Genomic DNA, 19519 nt, shown 5'->3' with positions numbered 1-19519 from the left:
TTGCCCGCCCCCCCGCCATCTCCCTCCAGGACTACGGGACAAAATAATAAGAAGAAAAAGCTCGTGGGTCAAGACAAAGACAGGGAGATCACTTACCGATGACCCTCACAGGCAAAACAGACTCAGCTTGGGGAAAATTAATCTGGTTTATTGCTTGGGCGCTGGAAGTGCCTCCTCCTCCTCCCTCCCAGACCTGGGCACTCGCTGGGCTGTTTCTCACACTTTTTTCCTCGCTGCCTCTGTGCCATTTTGCCCTTTCTTGAATAAATTTTCCCAGAGGTGCCACGGGCGTCGCTGATGGGCTCAGCTGTGCCTGGTGGTGGGGCTGCAGTGGGACCAGTTGTAACCGGATGGAACTGGTTGGAACGGGCTGTGTCCGGCACCGGCCTCCCCTCACAGAGGAGCTCCCGCATCCAGCACCTGGACACAGACCCGGTGCAGCAGGATTTCTGGGTTGTGGTCTTGAGCCCGGTACGTTTCTGGAGGATTCTGGTGTCGACGGCTGTGGAGGGGGAGCCCCAGCGGCTGCACCTTGGCTTCCTGATGCCGACAGCCAGGTAGAGTCCAGAGGCTCCTGTCACAGACCCACGTCTGTGGGTACGAAGGGCTTATAGTGCAGTTTGGAGCTAAGAAGCTGGCAAAGCTGTCAAATCGGTATCTGAATCTGACTCTGCTATTTTGTTCTTTCCCCGTGAGGAAACATCTTTCCCTGTGTTCTTCCATAACCTTGTCCTTCGTTGGCCTTCGTTATTACTGCACGCCCATGGATTCTCATGGACAAAAATGTTTTGCCTATTGCCTAAATGACGTGAACTGGTTCTCGTGACAAAATATGTCCTTGAAATCATAATCTTATTAACACAAGATCATATTGGTGCTCCTTCATTTTGATCTACTTATGTGGCCTCTACAGACTGGCTTTAACATTGTCTTTGTTTCATCTGGACAATACAGTGTGGCCTGCATAAATGCCTACTACATTTATTTTACCACTGGCTTTAGCAGGGTACCACCCTCAGAGCTGACATGTTATGCTCATCAATGTGATCATGTAAATAAGGCTCATCAAATAAATCCTAACCATGTAAACCTAATGGCTCTGGTGGAAGGAGTTCGTGATCTGTGGATTGTGATTTTCTGAGGAAGAGACCTTGGCTTCTTTGTCCAAATGCAGCAACTTTTTACTTTAGTGAAAAGCTTTGAAGGTATAAAAGGGGGAGCTAAAGGATCTGAAATGTGAAGGGTTAAGTAAAAAATAATTTAGCGCTAACACATCTTTATTTGTGTAGTCTTTTTTTTCCCAAGGAAGAACATATCTGTCGCATATGATAGTCTTTCAGATGGTATTAGCAGTGGTATAAATAGTATAAAATGCTCTTCTGCATAAAAAAGGAAGTGAATTCAAATGGCCAGAGTTGCTGTTGCTCCAGAAATTACCTTTCTTGAAAACTAAATAGACATACAGAACAACAAAATAAAAATTTATTGTCTAGAGGTAATTCTCGCTTGCAGTCTCACAGCTGAAGAGTTACAGGTACAGTAGATAGTCTTAGCCACTCAGAGGCTGCAAGTTTGCTTGAGAGTCAGGATGCTTTAAATTGCTGCTTTTCAAAGCTTCTCTCATGGCCCACAGCTGCCAAAGACACAGGCTTTAGTAGCCTAAGCCAGATTCTCATTAGAGAAAAGGGATAACAGTAACAAGAGTAGCTTACAGGAGGAAAAGGATACACATCAGGGAGAGGACAATAAAATGAATTAAAAATCCATTTACCTGGTGGTATATGGGTTGCTCAAGCTGATGGAGATAATATTTCTGATTATTTCATCTTCCATGTCTGGTCAGGACTTCTTCAAATACCGGGTCAATGAGATCTAGATAGTATCATACTATCTCAGGAGCTCTTGAGGATGACAAGTCAGGAGAAGCAGCAAATTGTTTTGAGTTCATCTTTATATGGGTGCCTAACAAAAATCTTTTATAGCTACCCCAAAGAGATTGGTAAATAACCACCACTATATTTTTTCAAGAATCTATTTTTGATCTTGGCGTATCATCTTTGTTACACTGATTTTTTCTAGTTCATTCTCCTTTTGCTTTCTACTCCTAATCAGAACACAGTTCTTGGTAATATTAGCAATATTTATTTGGATAAATTTAGACCTAATAAGCTTTTTGTACTAAAAATTTGACAACATTCATCATCACTGGTAACTGACTCTTTATCAGCTTTTATCTGTACAAAAGCAGTGATGCTCAGGATCCCTTGAGCCACAGTTGTGAAAACATACAAAGAATGAAATTACAACCTTACTAAGTCAATGGGAAAACACTTGCTTTCACAGGTGAGGACAGTGTTTTAGGAAATACTGGGCATCCACAAATATGTGCGTATATTATGTCTCTTTTTATACAGCACCTTGAGAACTACGATGCTACCTATCAAAAGAGGCTACAGTACCTGTTACGTCCTCATGGGGTTCCTCCCTTTCCAGCTCCCATTACAGTGCATTTTAGTGAGTTTTGGAATCTGGGTAAATTTCTTACTCTTAGAAGTACATTATCTTTAAGACTTAAAAGTCTTAAATTTCTTGCTCTTTGTAACACATTCTGCAAAAAAAACATATTCAGCTGTCCTCCGTAGTATCGTTACTCCAAGTAAATGTGTGGGCTAAATGAATTGTTAGGCATCAAATAACAAACATAAGCATGCACTTAAACACTGCAGATTTCATACAAATAAATGAGTATGCACTATTCATTCTTGTACGGTGTGAACGCAGATCTCCTATATTTCTAAGACTTTTTAGAAAACTTCATGATGTTCTTAATTATTCAGTACCTATTATGAGCCTCTATAAGTGGAACGAGAAGCGCGGTTCCTAGAAATGAAACATGGAAGTGTTCTCTAAGCTATTTTAATACTAATTCTTGTTCACTTTTTCAGAGCTTGAGCTTTAAACACCACAACTGTGAAAAGATCAGACCAATTTGAGAAATGTATTTTGGCCATAGAGATGAAATTGTGAATTGGCGTTTAATCGTGGAAAGTGATTCTCTAGCAGGTCATTTTAGATTTTTCAATTGGTGTGAGTCAGTGAGCTTTTATGGCAACAAAATTGCACAGTAGGCTTTAATTGTGCATAATTATTGCACCGCATGGTGCAGAGTACTATATTCTAGGCGTTCAACTGCATTCTGCTAAATTTGTTTTTGAACTGTGTGAAGAAGTGTACCTGATGGTATTTTAATCTGCTCATGCTTTTTTGTCTTAGGAAAATGAAAATAATTATAATAGAATATTTTTCTTCTTCCCTGCCCCCCCCCCCCCGTTTCCAGATGACTAATTATACTGCATGGGCTACTTATGGGCATCTGATAAAATTAACTGGAGTCTTATTTTTTATTTCAGCTGCAAGAATCTTATGAAAGGTCTTTGGGGTTTAGGAGTGTAACTTTAAATAATACAGGGTTCAGGTTTCTTTATGTTCATCTGTGCATTCTTAAGGCTGAATGATACTTGGTGAACTTTCATCTTGTTACTTTAGTAATCTGTAGCTGTTTACAATTTGTTTATTTTTCTTTCCTGAGTATTTTATGTTTGCTGAATTTGACCAGTGCAGCCAGCTAGAACATAGCCTGTGATTCAGGATTAAGAAAATTTTATTTCCTCCTCTATAAGTAAGTGAAAGATTTTTATCACTGTGGACTTAGTGATTTGTAACATCCTGTTGTGCTTTGTTTTTTCTCCTGCTAAGCTCTCAGGTTGTCAGGAGTGATCTGATTTTTCCCATCTTTCCACCAATAATGGAACCCAAGCCAGCACTCTGTTGCTCTCATGAATTCAGTATCACAGCTCTCAGTCTTCAAAAAGCCTTTATGCTGTTTCTGGGATGTGACATTTCTGTGTAAAAACAGCTTTGGGTTCAGGGCTTGGGGTTTTTTGGGGAGGTGAAAAAATAGTCTGATATTATTGTAATTACTCTACCACAAGATTCTGCAGTTCTCTTTCCCTGCCAGGGATGAAAGAACTGTATAACAAACAGTAGCTCTAGCAGATCTTTTTCCTATCCGAATTGATGAACTTGCGGTTGTTATAATATAGATAACAAAGCTTACAATAGTCCTCTTTCTTGTTAACATCTTCCACCACAGCAACTTCTGTAGCTAGCCTCAAAGAACAAACCCCAGGAAGAATGAATTTTGATTGTACCGCTGCAAAGCCTTTTTTGTTCTTCTCATTTGTATAGTAAAACTGAAGTAGCGGGAAGAAGCTTCATTTTTTTTTAACTATCTATTCTGTATTATTCCAAGACATTCTGAAGAATATGTTACAGGTGAGGTTAAGCCAGACAAGGATTCTTCCCCCTTCCAGCCTATTTACCTACATTTATATCTGGTGATCTATATAATTTGAAAGGAACACGTGAAAATTTCTCTAATGGTTTTACACTTTTTTCTGTAAGAATGTATGCATTTGGGAACAATGCAGGATTGTTGGCATCCCCCCCCTACGCCGAGTTGTTGAATTTTACCAGGGAGATGAGCAGTGTCTCTAGCTTTTATCATTTCTGCTTCACTACTTGTATCAACGGGAAGTCGTTGTACAAACACAAAGTCCTGTCTGACACCTGCCTTCCTACAGTGCGCTCAGCCAAGAGTGCAGAGAGAACAGACACCGCTGCGGGAGGCTGAGGGGTGACTGTTGGTAGGAACTGTGAAAAGAAACATTTAAACACTTTTTAAGATCCTTCTCTTCTTTCTCTTAAGCGGGGTCTGATCCTCAGTTAAATAATGTAATTTTACAATAAGTCAAGTTTAAATGTTTATTTACTTCAAAAGCCATTGCACTTCCAGAGATAATCAAGTCTTTGGCGATGTGCCATAGAACTTCATCAACTGTGATGCTTGAGTCTGTTTTGTTTTGTTTTAAAAAATGTTTGGTGGTTGGGTGTTGTTTTTTTTTTCTTTTTCCTTGCTTTAGTTTTTAAGGGACAGGAGGAGGAATGAACAACAATAAAAAGGAAGAATTTCTTACTGATTATCTTATTGCCTTAGAAGACAATTTGGATGTAGTCCCAGATTATAAATCTAACATACCTCTGAAATAATACCAAACCAGACATGTGTGTGCTAGATGCGTTCAGCTGCTTGTGAGTGTGCTGCTGCTGCTGCACCTGCAGAGAACAGCCTGAGCTTCCTCCTGCGCTTTCCAAGCAATGGCAAGAAGGAAGAGCCTGGGCTTACCCACCAATTCAGACAGGTCTGTTTGGCATTTCACTCTCTCATTTTCATCCTGCTTGCTCTAACACCCATAATGTTCTCTAGCTCACATCCAGAGTCAGGTTATGCTTCAGAATTACAAAAGCAATTGAAATAAAAATGTTTTCTCAAAGTATTGCTAACTGGACGGATGCCAGCATTGAGGTCCTGATGGATCTCTGATGGATCTCTGATGAGAGGTCAGGGCAGTTTTTCCATGCAAGGTTGAAGCCTGAAATGGAGAATATTGCAATGTCCTGGCTGCAGCAGTTACTCAGGCATGCTTGTCTAATTGTTCTTAGCCAGTATGGTTTAATTAATTAAATTTACTTAAACACTTGCAGCCTTTCAAAGAGTTGAAGCTCTTTTGCAGCTCAGGTGAAGTTACAGGCTGAGATAGGAGAGTGAAAAGGTTTGCTCTCTTTATTTATTCATATAAATGTATGGATATTTTTGCATTTTGCTAATACTTCTAACTATAAACTCATCCCAGAGTGGAAAGACCCATTTGTATTTGACATCTTTTGTGAGATAGCTTCATTTACAATGTAGAAAGAAGACTTATTCAGTAGGACCCTCCTTTCAGGTTCCTTTTCCAAAGACTTCATTTATAGGTTGCCAGGTAACCAGAATTCTTTGACTTTCAAATAATACTTCATACAAGTACAAAAAGTGAGGTTTTTCCAGAGCTGAAAAGGCAAGAACTATCTGAAATGAACAGTAGTCTTAGCAAATGCCTACGGAGCTGACCACTGCTCCACACGCACACAAATGTGAAAGAAGGAATTTGCTAAACTCTTCAGTGGCTGTATGGATCAAATTTCAAGTACAGACAGTGTGTATTTTCCTAGCTGATTATTAAATTGAATCTGCCTGTGCTTACTTAAGGTCATATTACTGTTCAATAGGTAAATTATATTCTTCATCTCCTCCAGGAAAACCAGGTGTGTGCTGTTCCCAGTCTGCTTTTGCTTCTCCGCTGAGTTGGCTAGGGTTTCTGTAGTATGGAAGAGAGGGACGAAAAAGATAAGGGTAATTAAAATTGTCAGCATTATCATGAGCAGTCAAATGTCCCTAGAGGACAGCAGCAGCTCTTCCTTCCTGCTTCTTCTACCTTCATCTTAGAAGAAAGAGCTCAGGGTTGTGGATTACCCAGATTCACTCATGGAGCTGGAAGAAATGTGGAGTGCCCCAGAACGAGCTTAGTCACAGAGCTGCCAGTTTTTCAGCCATCTACAAAACTATGGCTCCGTTACCATTTAGGTAGCTACCTTATTCTAAGGATCTAATCCAACGTAAGTCAAAATTAAACATGTGCTTATTACTGCCCTATGCTAACTGGCATCAGTGAGAGGATGTAGTTGATTTTAGTTGCAATCCCGTTTAACTAAAGCCCCTCCCAGTCCTGACCGTGACTAGGGACAGGAGAGGCCAAGCTGAGACTGGAGCCTGAGGAACAGGATCTTTATGGATCTCAAAAGCTGCTGGTGCAGCCAAAGACAGAATCAACTTTCACAGCAGTTAACAGAAGTTGTGACAGCGTGGACCTACCCTTAACAGCAGGAAGCTCATGCAATTAGAATTGAATGAAGACTCCTTCTGCCCTAGCTGGCTTTGTGGTGAATCTTGCACAAGAGCAGCTTTTGGTCTGCATCTTGCTGCAGTGAGTCCAAGGGGCAGTTTACCCCCCTTGGAGTGATTGCCTCTAATTCTTGCCTTTCTGATGTTTAACACCAGGGCAGGAGTTGTGGTGCAGCCCTGTCAGCAAGGAGCTGCCCTGAGACCTGTATCTTGTTTCATACACTTCCCTGAGAGTCCCAGTGTGGCAATGAATTTCAATTCTTACTTGACCAGCTTTGAGTTTAAGCCCTCCACAAAACAACATCTTTCCTTTTAAAGTCCGAATTTTGAAAGTTTTCTTTTTCACAGTGTTTTTACTGTGGAGATAATTCTGAGGTCATTGTGAAATATCTTACTCAAACATTCAAACCAAATCAATTCTATTTCCAGAGCATTGTCATGGCAGCAATGTATTAGAACAACTTAATAAAATGTTTATATCAGTGTCTGAAGTTCACCGTAATCTGAGAGTGTGCAATGACATCTGTAGGATAAGTTATACAGCTCAGCACTGAAACATGACCATAGTACAAAGTATATTGTTTGGAAATCTACTGTCAGACATGAAATCCAGCTTTGCAATTTTTGCTTCAGAATTTATATTACCAACTTCTTTATCATAAATGAGAGACACTTGCATGCCATCCTTTGGGCATTCCAGTCCAATCTGAGTACTTCAGAATCAAAACTGGTGCAGAAAACACACTCTGTATACAATTAAAAGCAGCTAGACTTTTCCTACCAGTGTTCTTATGTTAGCTATTCAGATAAGGTAAAACTGATAACACATTTATCATGTGTTTTGCTATGGACGTCCTTCTGATGAAGTGCTCTGAAACTATAGCATAAAGACTGCAGGTTTATTTCAGCAGAACCCTAAAGACTTAATCCTTTATTGCTGCAAAAGTCCTTATAATCGGCCTAAAGCAAGACAACAGAACACAGAGAAGATTCCTTCCACACAGAGTCACTGCAGTTCTTGGGTAATGGGTTACCCATTTGTACCTCAGTATGTTTATTTATACATGTCAAGGGAGTAGTTTAGTATTATAAAGTAGAAATTTACCTGCATTTCTCTGTCTGCATTCCTACAACAATCCAGTAAAAAACCACAGATACACACCTCCCAAAAGTACCAAAAAACCTATATCAAAACTAATACATCAATTTGCTAAAATTGCAAATTGTGATTCATGTCTTCCAGATACTGGCTTCCCACTATTAGTTCAGGAATAGTAAGGAGATATGGGGGAGCTGGAAAAGCTCATTTCAACAGCTTTTTTTTCCATTCATAATTCAGTTGAGGTTGGGCCCAAACCTGTTAAAGAATTATTGCAGTTGATTTGGTAGGATTGTAGAATTCAGCACTTTACTATGCAGATGGAGAAAAGAAGAGTTTAGAAATTAAATAAGGCCATGTGATGCAATGGAATATTCCAGTCAAATCACAGCCAAATCCTTCAAACCCTACCCAAGTGTTAGGATGTTTCCAGGTGAAGCCAGCAAAATTGTTTGTAATGACTCAGAAACATTCAATGAAGTTTCTTGGTTGGTATCACAGAAGGATGACTAAAACAAGTTTAAATAAGCAGGCCTGGATGTCTTACACTCCACAAAAGCAAAAAGAGGATTTTTAAAAGGGCATCTCTGGCCTTGTGATGCTTTTTTTAAATCATGAAATTTGGAGTAAAGCAGCTAATGTAATAACGTATTCTAAAGACTTAAAAAACTCGACATGGGTAAGAAACTATACTCTTAGTATATGTCAGTCCTAGGCAAAATAATGGAAAAGTTAATAGGGGTTTTAAATGATAGAGATTCAAAGGACAAAAGTATAATAAATGTTAATCAGCACATTTTTTCTGAAAAATATAGCTTATGCAGCAAACCTGATTTTGAATGAGATTATAAATGTGTTGATAATGGTGTAATGTGTAGATTTTGATAATATTTTCCTTATATTCTGATGAAAAATTCTGCATTCTACAGCTTCGGTGAAACATACATTAAAAATGAGCTAATGGGTAGATCTCAAAAATGAGATATCATTGGCAATTATTACAGAACTCTTAAAGTGCTCTAGGGAGGTTGGTTCGGGGAACCTTAAACAAAATGTGGCAGATAGATAGATTGAGTAGCTAGGGCTAATCAAGGGTTGGAGCCAGGCATCCCCTCTGGGAATTAGAAAAACTTGGATATATTTCAAACAACGTCTGAAACTACTGGACATTTTCATCAATGCTCAAATACATGAATTAAAGCCTGGGGCAGTGTTGCGGGATGTGGGTAGGGTATCCCAGTTTGCTGTATAGTTTATTTGATAATCTGAGCACATGCACAAAACGCAACCAATGCAAAAAGACAAGCTATAAAGGACACATCTGCAGAAGAGAAAATTTCCTGGAAAACAGCACTTTTAAAGATGTTTTAGGAGATCAAGTGAAATTCAATGCAACTTGTCAATGTGATACTGTAGCAGAAAGGAGGAGGAGGAAGAAAGAAGCACAAGCTGAGGAACAGCTGATAGGACTAAGAAAGTATCTCCCAGGTGTACCATCCCAGTAAGACTAAATGCAATAATGCTTTTTGATGTGAAACCCTGACTTAAAAGACATAAAAAGCTGGATTCCATGTAGAAAACATGTATGACTAGAAGGCCAGAGGTAGCACCTTGATGTAAGGAAGAAATAATCAGAAAGACCACACATAGGTGACAATACATAGATACCTGGAATAGACTATAAGTACTTTTTCAAGGGCTGTTTAACCTAAGTTAGAGTCACAACAAGAACTAGTGTCTGGTGGCAAAAATCAAACAAGTACAAATGAGAAACTGTACTTAGATTTTCAAGGAACTAGAAAAAGAAATGTTGATGTCTTCACCTCTTTGAGGTCTTCAGGTTAAGAAGGGTATAGATATTTTAGCCAAACAGAAGCTGATGTACTTACTGCAGGGGGACTGGGTGATTGTCAAGGGATCTAACTAGCCTGTTCACTTCTGATCTTAAATGTAATGAACCTACGAATGAACAAGCAGAGCTTTCATTGAAGACAGTTAAATTTTGCCTAGGAAAGTACTGCAGCATAATTTCAGGTTTTTGAAAATTGAACAAAGTTCTTGGTTCTGAATACAAATCCTGCCTTACAGTGTTGCTGTTTGTGCACATCACACAATTCTTGAGCTATTTAATCCTCATTAGTGAAGCATTATTAATCCACAACACTGAAGGACAAGAGGTATAATTTAGAGAAATCCTTATGGGAAGGATCTCATAGGAGATAAAAAGGAATTCAGTGTTTCCATAGATGAGTGACACAAATCATGGCATTCTAATGCAGGTTTTTTTTTAAATGTTACAAATTTAAAATTCTGCAGAAGAATTTTGATTTCCTATGGGTGCTATAGGGCTAGGAAGCAATCTTCATTTTTAACCTGTGTTATATCTAACCTTGGTCTATGGGATTCCCATCTTTTGTGTTCCATAAGGCTTTTCAGTACTGTAACATGTCAGAAAATCACTGAACTGTTCAGCTCACTATCTTGGGATTATTTTCTTTTATACTCACTAGCAGTTTAACCTGTCAAAAACAATTATTAACCAATTTGTAACACAGTAGAAACATAAGTGGTCTCAAAAACTTATGACTGAAAAAAAGAGCAATGACTTGCTAGAGCTCCCATATTTGTGGAAGTCTATAATAAATTGTTTCCCAAAGGTTAGAATACTTGAAAATAATTTGGAAGGTTAGAATATTTGGAAATTATCCATCTGTATTTTTTATAACCTCTCTATTGAGATAAACATTGCCATCTTGTGCAACGGCCACCTCTTCACTGTAGAGCAGGTCCAACCTTCCTCAGACAGAAGGTCTTTCACAGACGGTAGTGCCTTCAGCTGTGTGAACTGGTATTAAATGGAGTTGTCACTCCTGGTCGGCCCATGGAGACAGGAGTACTCTTAACAGAAACACTCAAGTTTGCACTAACCGAGCCACGTACACCATGAAAAATAATACAGCCACGTCGGTATGGCACTCTAGAGACAGGGCCCTTTTCCACCGCTTCCTCTCAGAATTTAAAAAGGGAGCTGACCTCTCCATCCACCCCATAACACATCCCAGGAGAAAGGGGGAAGAGGCTTATGGCCACCTGCTCAGGGAGAGAGATAAATCCCTCTGGACATGGGAGTCACTTCCTACATTTGTGGTAGGCATTGTGGAGAGGAGCATTTCTCAGGGAAATTTCCCTGGGAAAGACATGTCTCTCTCCAGTTTGAGAAGCTGGATATGCCATTTCTCACAGCTTAAAAGTAAGAGATGCAATGCCTTGGAAACAGCAGTCTCCATGAGTGATGCTGCAATCAAAGTGGAAATGAAACAATGGTGCTTTACACAGCACAGTCACAGAAAGGGTACAGGCATGATACTACATTCCAAAATGTTTCAGTGTGGGAGGCAAATTATCTCAGTCAATAACAGCAAAGTGAGCAAATAAAAGAGCTTGTATTTTCACTTAACAAAAGGAAATGGCTGTTTTGACCACATTTAGTGCTTTCTCAGCTCCTTCTCACTGGATTCATCCCATAGTGGTGGTAAAGACATAAAGTACTTACATTTAATACTGACATTTATTTTTATTGCAGCACTAGATATCTTCCAGAGCAGCAACCTCTGGTCCGGGGCTTCATACAAGCCCTGCAGTCAGGCTTGACCACAGTGTTGGTAGTAATGAGACTTTGCCATTTCGGGACACAAATACCAGGCAGAGCATAAAGCAGGAGAGAAGCCTTAGCATGTAGGAGTCTCTTACTGCAGGTCTGTTGAGCATGGTCTGAAATGGAAGATAACAATTATTCTCTTTCCCCCACTGAGCCTCAAGCCTGTCTCTTGATTTGCTCACTTCTTATTTCCTTTCCTTTACAAAATTGTGGGTACATATACCTCACCTAGGAGAGGAGGATGTTCATGAAACTGCACTATCCTAACCACTTCAGGGTTTTAGTCTGAAAAAGTGGTCTTTGGCTCTGTCTCTCTAAGCATAGCTTTGGGTACAGATTCTCTACCAAGCATTACTTTTGGAGATGGGTGCTGAAAATTGGAGTGTGGTTTGGTTTAAGTCCTGACTGTAGCTGCAAAGTCCCTGAGTCAATCATTCATCTGGAGACCTCTGTGTGAGTCTCACACAGATTTTGAAAATGCATTTTTAAACTTAACTTACATGTAGACAAAACCCAAGACCGACTCTAAAACTTGCAACCACCGAAAAAAAACCCACTTCCTAGGAGATCTTCCTGCATTAGCACCATTTTAGGATTTTGACTGATGTTTTTGCAGTTCCAGGTTTCTTTCTTCCTAGATGATCCTTTCTTCCTCTAGGTAGTACACAAATCTGAGTTAAAACTTTGTATTTTTACAAATTCCAGTTCCTTCTTTCCGGGTAGTAGCTGGAGATAACACCTGGAGAGACTATCTTTCTAGGATAGTGTCTCCAGATAATTTCTACACCTTATCAAATGTTTGTTTAGGTGCAAACCAGGAAAAGTCCATTCTGGAAGAATTATTTCCTTTGGCCTAGAGCCAAGACTTTTATCTATTTGAATGGATGTCCTGTAAAACTAATGACTCTTGAACAGTCTGTATTGCTAGCCCTTTTCTGTGCGCAGTGATTCTTCCCCGTAGCTCTTAAGTCAAAAAGAAGTTAAGACTGGAAGCTACAATAACAAAGAAAAGTCACCCAACAGTTGGGCAATCGAAGTAACATTCACAAAACATGTGGGATATATCAGCTGATATATATATAAAGATTGGATTTGTCTCCCTTTACATGCTGTCTCTACAGCGTAGATATTACAGCTGTTATTTGTACTAGGAGCTCTTTTTGTCAGCAGAGAGAAATAGGTACTCCTGGGGCTGCAGGCATATTTTACACATCTTCTTTAGGGTGGCATCAGTCAGGTCTTGGTTCCACTAAGGGAGATCTTCACTTCAGGCAATTCTGGGGTGACAGTGTCAGGTGTCAGAGTGGGCCTTGTGGCAGCAGGTTGGCATTTATAGCTGTTTAAAGCACATGTTTTTTAGTAGGAATAGTATGCCAAGGAACAAAGGTAGAAACTATTGTCAAGAGGGGAGGGAATGAGGGGGAGAGAATTAGAGATTCAGAGAGCAAAGAGAAAAAAGTGATAACTAAAATATTTTCACATAATTTGAAAATTATATAATAGCAGTTGTTTTGCTCCAGACAAAGGAGTTTCTGCATTTTTCCAAAACAGAAGAGCTCTTCTTACCTGGTATGGGAAGTCATAACAATTTATCGATCATATGTGTGCACTGATAGGTAGTCCTGTTTGTACTTTCACAACCACTTGGACAGAATAGGGTACCACACAAATACAGGTGAAAACAGCATCAAAAAACAGTTTGTCATCCCACTTCCTATTTATTTCTATGTTCAGTTTCAGGATTTGAATCTGTAGGACAGTGACCAGCCACTCTCTATGTCAATGTTTATTAGAAGAATTTCAGAAGTAAAGGAAGATACACAGATAAAGTAAGCAACACAAATGTTAACTCCTAGGTAAAGTGTGTGCTCTAAATTTAGATCTGCTCACTTTCACATTTGTTTGTTTTCCGTTTTCTTTGCTTGACTTACATTTACCAATATAGTACTAAATTGCCAAATAGTCCCATCACACTGTTAATATTTGCCTCTGCATTTCAATGATAGCTAAAATGCAGTGAAGAAAAAATGCAATCTTCCCATGAGTCAAGACGGAGCTGGCGGGGAAGTATGCCACTGCCACGGAGTTAACTCATTGCCCAGTGTCAGTGGAGGGCAGGAGACACACAGAGCTGCTGGGACCAGTGGGGAGCAGTTTCACTGTGCCCACAGGGCCCTGACACCAGGCAGTGAGCCTTGCTGAGCCTTTACTGCTTGTCGCTCCCCAGCCAGGGTTTCCATCCAGGGCTGCTCTGGATCTCCACGCCATCTCCCCTGTCCTCAGGCTGTGATTCAAGGCTCTCCAGGCTCGCTTCCCCAGTCACCTGCATGGCAATGCTTTTGCAGTGACTGGTGTGCATGGGACCTTGCATCAGACCCAGTGTGCTGCTGGTAGCTGAAGACAGCAGGCTGCCAACCTGGAGTGGGGCTGCAGCCTAAATCATTCAAGCACAGATTGTCCTCCAAAGCTCTCTCAGATTTCCCGGCTACTGTGCGCCGGGCTGGAGGAACAGCCCAGCACGCAGCAGTGCAGAACGCCTGCCCCAAGAAGCCCTGGTGATATGCACCAGCATGAGGACAGCAGGAATGAGAACAACTCGGGTCAGTAATTGGAGTCTGGTGGTCCAGCTGGACAGTGGCTGAAGGTTCAGTGCTTCGCAGAACCTGTGGTGATGGCATATCCTGGAGCCAAAACTCCTGACATTCACCTAGTGTTTTCCCTGAGAACAAGAACCAAAGCCCTGCATTCTGGCTAAATTTGAGCTCTGACAGATTTTACGTATTTTACTTAGAAACCCAGATGTCACATCCCCTATACCCAAAAATTACTATGTATTATTAATCGTCCTGCTATTAATTGTCTGTACCTAATGGTACAGAGGTAGCTGTACCGTTGCAGCAACAGGTGAAGCACCCTGCCTTTTTCTACAAGATATTTAAAATTGAATTTGTTGAAGTTACTGCAAGGGAATGAACTATATAATGGTAAAATACAAGTTCCCTAAAGTGAAAAGTTGGATATTTTGAGCCTTGGCATCATTTATGTATTGTAAAGGAGAAAGAACAGGGTGACAGAAGTGCCCTTGCTGTAGTGACATGCTTCTAGGACTCCTTAGAAGCAGGTCAAAAAGCTGTCATTAGCTTACTTCAAGCTAAACCACATCAGCTGCGTTTTGAAGAGAGGCAAAATGATTCTGTAATAGCTCATCTGGGCACATGAGTGCAAGTCCTGATGGTGATGAGATAGCAAGCACAAGAAGGAAGCAAGGAGATTTTTTTTTCTTCTCCTTGCTTAAAGCTTAATTTTGCTATAAAGAGATTTTTCAGGAGACCAAGAGTGAACCATCAATATTTTTTAGAAGATTCCCAGTTAGTTGGTTAGCAAAAATAGAAGAGCGTGTACTCTGAACTGCAGTGTTTTGGTACCTGCATGTGACAGCCATTTCCACAGATTATTGACCTTGCAGAGTCGTAGCAAAAAATATGGAGAATTCAAATTGTGAGAAGATGCTCTTTTACAGAAGTTCTTTCTATCTTGTAACTTTAAGCAACTAGCTACATTCAGAGAAAGAAATCTGAAGTTTTTTCTAGGGCAATAGCATACCAACATCCAAAAGTATGAACCACTGTTAAAAGATGGGTTAGAAAAGTACACTGCATAGAAGAGTTGTACTTGACAGCTTAAAAATATGGCATAAGGAACTAAGTATGCTCTTAAACAGGAGCTTTGAATTGTATTTTGAAGCCATTAACATCTATTTGGACAAGGCAGTTTAGAAGTTACACAGAGAAAAATGAGATTTGATTCAGTGTGCTGAGGATTGTGCCCCAAGGCTCACAGTGGTGATTTCTTGAACCAGATGTTGTGCTTTGGTGCCACTGTGCTTCAGACAAAGCGGAGTCTGAATGGGTATTTCAGGAAATGCGTTCAATACAGTCGATTCATGATTGTTGAGACCTGGGCTTAGCGCATGTGTTCATTTTGTTTTTAAGTTACAGCTCCTTTATCAGGCCTGGGATATAAACAAACTCATTTCCTTTGGTGCCTCATTCCCAAAGGATGCAAAAAGGACTACCTCATTTCAGGAGGACACTTGCTTTACTTGCTTTTCCCAGGCTGTCTAATCAGCTTCTCTCCATTTGGGGCCACAGCTGCCAGCCTTTTTCTGACCTCCTAACAGCTACTGCAGTGTCAAGGGACAGAGGGAAGTGCATCTCTTTCCTCGCTCCAAGAGTGGAAAATTAACCCTTTCACTTTCTTGCCAGTCAGAGTGCACTCCCACCTCATCACAGCAATCCACAGACCTCCTAGTGCATTTGGTTTACTTCAGACAATGCTGTAATTGAGTGAAGGCTTTGAACAGCTTTGATGTCGTTAATTTAGCAAGGTGATCAGAAAGCAGGTGGTGTATTGTTCAACAATGCCAGATATGACTAAGTACAATAATCATGTGTTTTGGTGCTGTAAATGTGTGTTAATTATTATGAATTAACATCAGTTAAAACCACCAGAGCAACTAGTGAAGAGCTGTGTAAATGCATTTCTTGCTCTGTAGTCTGTATGCTGCAGGTCATGTGAGGAAGTTAGCTGAAATCCAGTGTATTGATGAGGAGGCTCAGGTGTTGCACAGTTTTTCTGTATCTTGGATAAACCATTTAGTCTCACTGTCCCCAGTTTCTTCTCATGTTGCTTGCCAATTTGTAAAACACACTGCAAGTAGTGAAGTGCTTTGATATATTTATTTAGGCGGAATGATTTGAGGCAAAGATCGCTTTTTACTGTGTGTCCTGGAAGCACATTTGAAAACCACTTCTCTATCCTCCAGATAAGCAAACATTCACAATATGATATTCCAAGAGGATGGAATTACAGGAGGTAACACTGCACATCATTAAATAAAAGGTGGCAGCTTTCCATATGTCACCTTAATAGAGGTAATCTAATTAGATTAGAATTCATTATGGATATGCAGGTTACACAGAACATCCATTGCCCAGATTGCATAACCCAGTCTCTCATGTTGCCAGAAGAAAAGGAGCCAAGCTGTTAACAGCACAGCGATTGTTAGACTGTGTTGCCCAAAATGAAACTCTTAGGGAAATTAAGAAGAAATAAATTTCACAAATTACTTGTACTTATTTACATTATTAACTATCATAATCTTCCAAAGAAGAAAAATATAATTCAAGAATATCCCACCAGAAGAACACAAAGGTATCATAACAGTGAAGATGAAGCTTGTTAGATTTCAGAAAACAGAAAGAAACCTTAAGTTCTCTGAATGCAGTCTTTAATTATTAAAATTTTTAATGAAAAATAATTTTAAAAGCCAACATGAGCTGTCTCACGCAAATTGATTTTTTTAAAACATTCAAAAACATTTAGGTGCTTCACTTTTGTCTGTATTGTTTCTTCCTTTTATTCCCACAGCACTTTCCCCTTTGCCTGTGCAGATCAGAGTAGCTGCCTTCTGCAGAACAGCAATCTCATTTTGTTTACTTTGTGTTTCAAAGAGAATTGAACAAGTCCAGGATTCGCTTTCTCTAAACAAATACTGGCAAGACAAAGGTATCACAGCTATTCTAGGGACAAGAGGTTTGTTGAGATGGAGAATGGTAAAGACTGGCAAGAAAAAAAAAGTCAATGTGTTTTTATCTAAAAAAAAGTTAATCCTTTTCACAGTCTCATTTTCTTTGCTTTTGAGATAGCTCTCCTTTTTCATTTAAGTTTTAGAGTTTTTCAGCTGAAGGAAGCAAGAAACCAAGGTATTTTCTTTGTTCCTGTCAAGTAGCTTGAACAGTTTGAGAACAGAAACCAGTTAGAGCAGTGTGATTAGCGTAGCCAATTAGGGTGGATTTGCATATTCACAACACCGCTATCAAATGCCTGTCTGCCAATCAGAGCACCCTGGCTCCCATGCTATATGGTAATTGAGAAATAACCATAGAGTGATTCTGCAGATTGGGCACCCGGAGCCAATCCATGTGCTGGCACTACACAGCTGGGGAAGAAACTGCATTTGAGAGGTGGCAATACGATACCTCTGCACACTGGAAAAGGTTAATCTACAAACCGTTTACCTAAAATGCAGCAGCATCTGTCAAATGAGTTTGTTCTTCCAAGATTCATTTCAGCTACCACTTGTGCTAACTGACACTTCTGGGAGCCCAACCTCATCAGGAGTTTGGGGGACTTGGCTTTTAATGAGATGGCAGTTGGCCAAGGACTGAGTGCCTTGCAGCCCCTCCTGCCCTTCAGCTCAGCCCAGTGCTCCATGGGCATGGTGGGGTGCTAGATGGTGCACTACAGAAGGTGCAGAAGGTGACCTTTGCACGATGGCCTAAAGGATGTGCGATAAAGCTCTGCTTTCTTCTGCCTCAAAAGGCCTTTCACGAGGGTGTTATCCAAGGACCAGGCAAGAAAACAAACAGCCCTTGAGGAAACCTTGTAGAGTCTGTTGGATAACAAACTGGGGCAGGTGATCACCACAGCTTCATTATTTCTGAAAGTGAAAAATCACCTTATATACTACAGTGATTACAATTGTGCTCCATCTCAATGTTTCTCTGGCTCCCACCACTTGCCATCTCTCACCAACAACTGCATTGCCGCAAGCTTTCAGGTGAGCATGACTGTGGCCAAGCAAGTGGTGCACAGAGCCAGCTGCCACCCTGTGCCCGTGTAATCTGCATCTTCCGGTTGCTCCATTTTCTTACCAAGGGGCTGACAAGTGATTGGCTGCAGTGTGCAGCATCCATGTGTGCTGATTTTAGAAAGAAATACAGTGATCTCAATCCTTAACGCTCTTGACTCCTCTTCGTTGCTGGGGGCTGAAGTCATGGTGTGCAACTGCAACAAACTGAGTCAGGAGGAGCTCCCTGGAGCATTCTCCCAGGTACAACTACATAGGCCACATTCACTTTCAAAACTGCTAAGGGAAAGGCAACAACACAAAAATTAACTTGTGGTACTCACTGCTATAAGATATCAAGGAAAACTTAACAAAATCCCTAAAATTAGACCATTACACAAATCATAAGTTTATAATCTTGTCCATCAGGGTAAAGACTATGAGCTCTCAACCTCCATGCCACAAAGTGGCATTAAGCACATTTAGTTGGGGAGAAATGTTTCCCTCCAGGAAGATATATTTTTTTATAATCATCCATGATAGGGATTTTATACCTATCTCTGGAATACTCACTGCTGATTTATCTAGTCCAGTAACCTATGTAAGAGGGTTTTTTTAATGGTCTCAGTCTATGAGTATCCACGATTGCCTCTTTCCTTCCTATCCCCTTTGTGGCACCAGCTCTTTATTAGAAAGTTAATAAACTTTGTGTATGTTCTAAAGATAATATTGAAAACTGCAAAATTGTGTTCTGCATTTTATAATTGGTGTGCAAAAAAGGGGGAGATCTAATCCTATTGGGCTTTCTCTCTCTTTTGCGCGCTCTCTCCCTTTTTCCCTTTTGATGGTAAGCAGCAAATTTTAATTAGCTTCATTTCCACAATTCAGTCATGCATATGTAATCTTTGTTCACACTTTTATAAAGTAAAATTAAGTGAAAGAAATTGGGTAATAATAGAAAGCTTGTCTGAGCAGAACAAATGTGAATTATCAAACATAAGGAAAGATGACTGGGGCTACAGGGCTTGAAGTTGTGCGAGGTTTGAGGTGATTTTTCTGACACAGGAATGCATAAATAACACAAAGAAACAGGCTCTGATTATCCTGTTTTGGGCATCTTTTGTTCATTGTATACTTGGGCTGCTGAGGTACAGTGATAACCACTGAATGTGAGGAGACTGCTTAATAACAGCTTTCTAATGTTTCTCTTTTATCATGAACTGAAAGTGTCACATGAGCTTGCCTAGTTAATAAAAATTACTTTGTGGACACACTGTTCTTAGATTTGGT

This window comes from Phaethon aethereus, assembly GCF_964289735.1.
Source record: "Phaethon aethereus genome assembly, chromosome: 6".
Lineage (NCBI taxonomy): Eukaryota > Metazoa > Chordata > Aves > Phaethontiformes > Phaethontidae > Phaethon > Phaethon aethereus.
Note: the sequence above shows the minus strand (reverse complement) of the source record.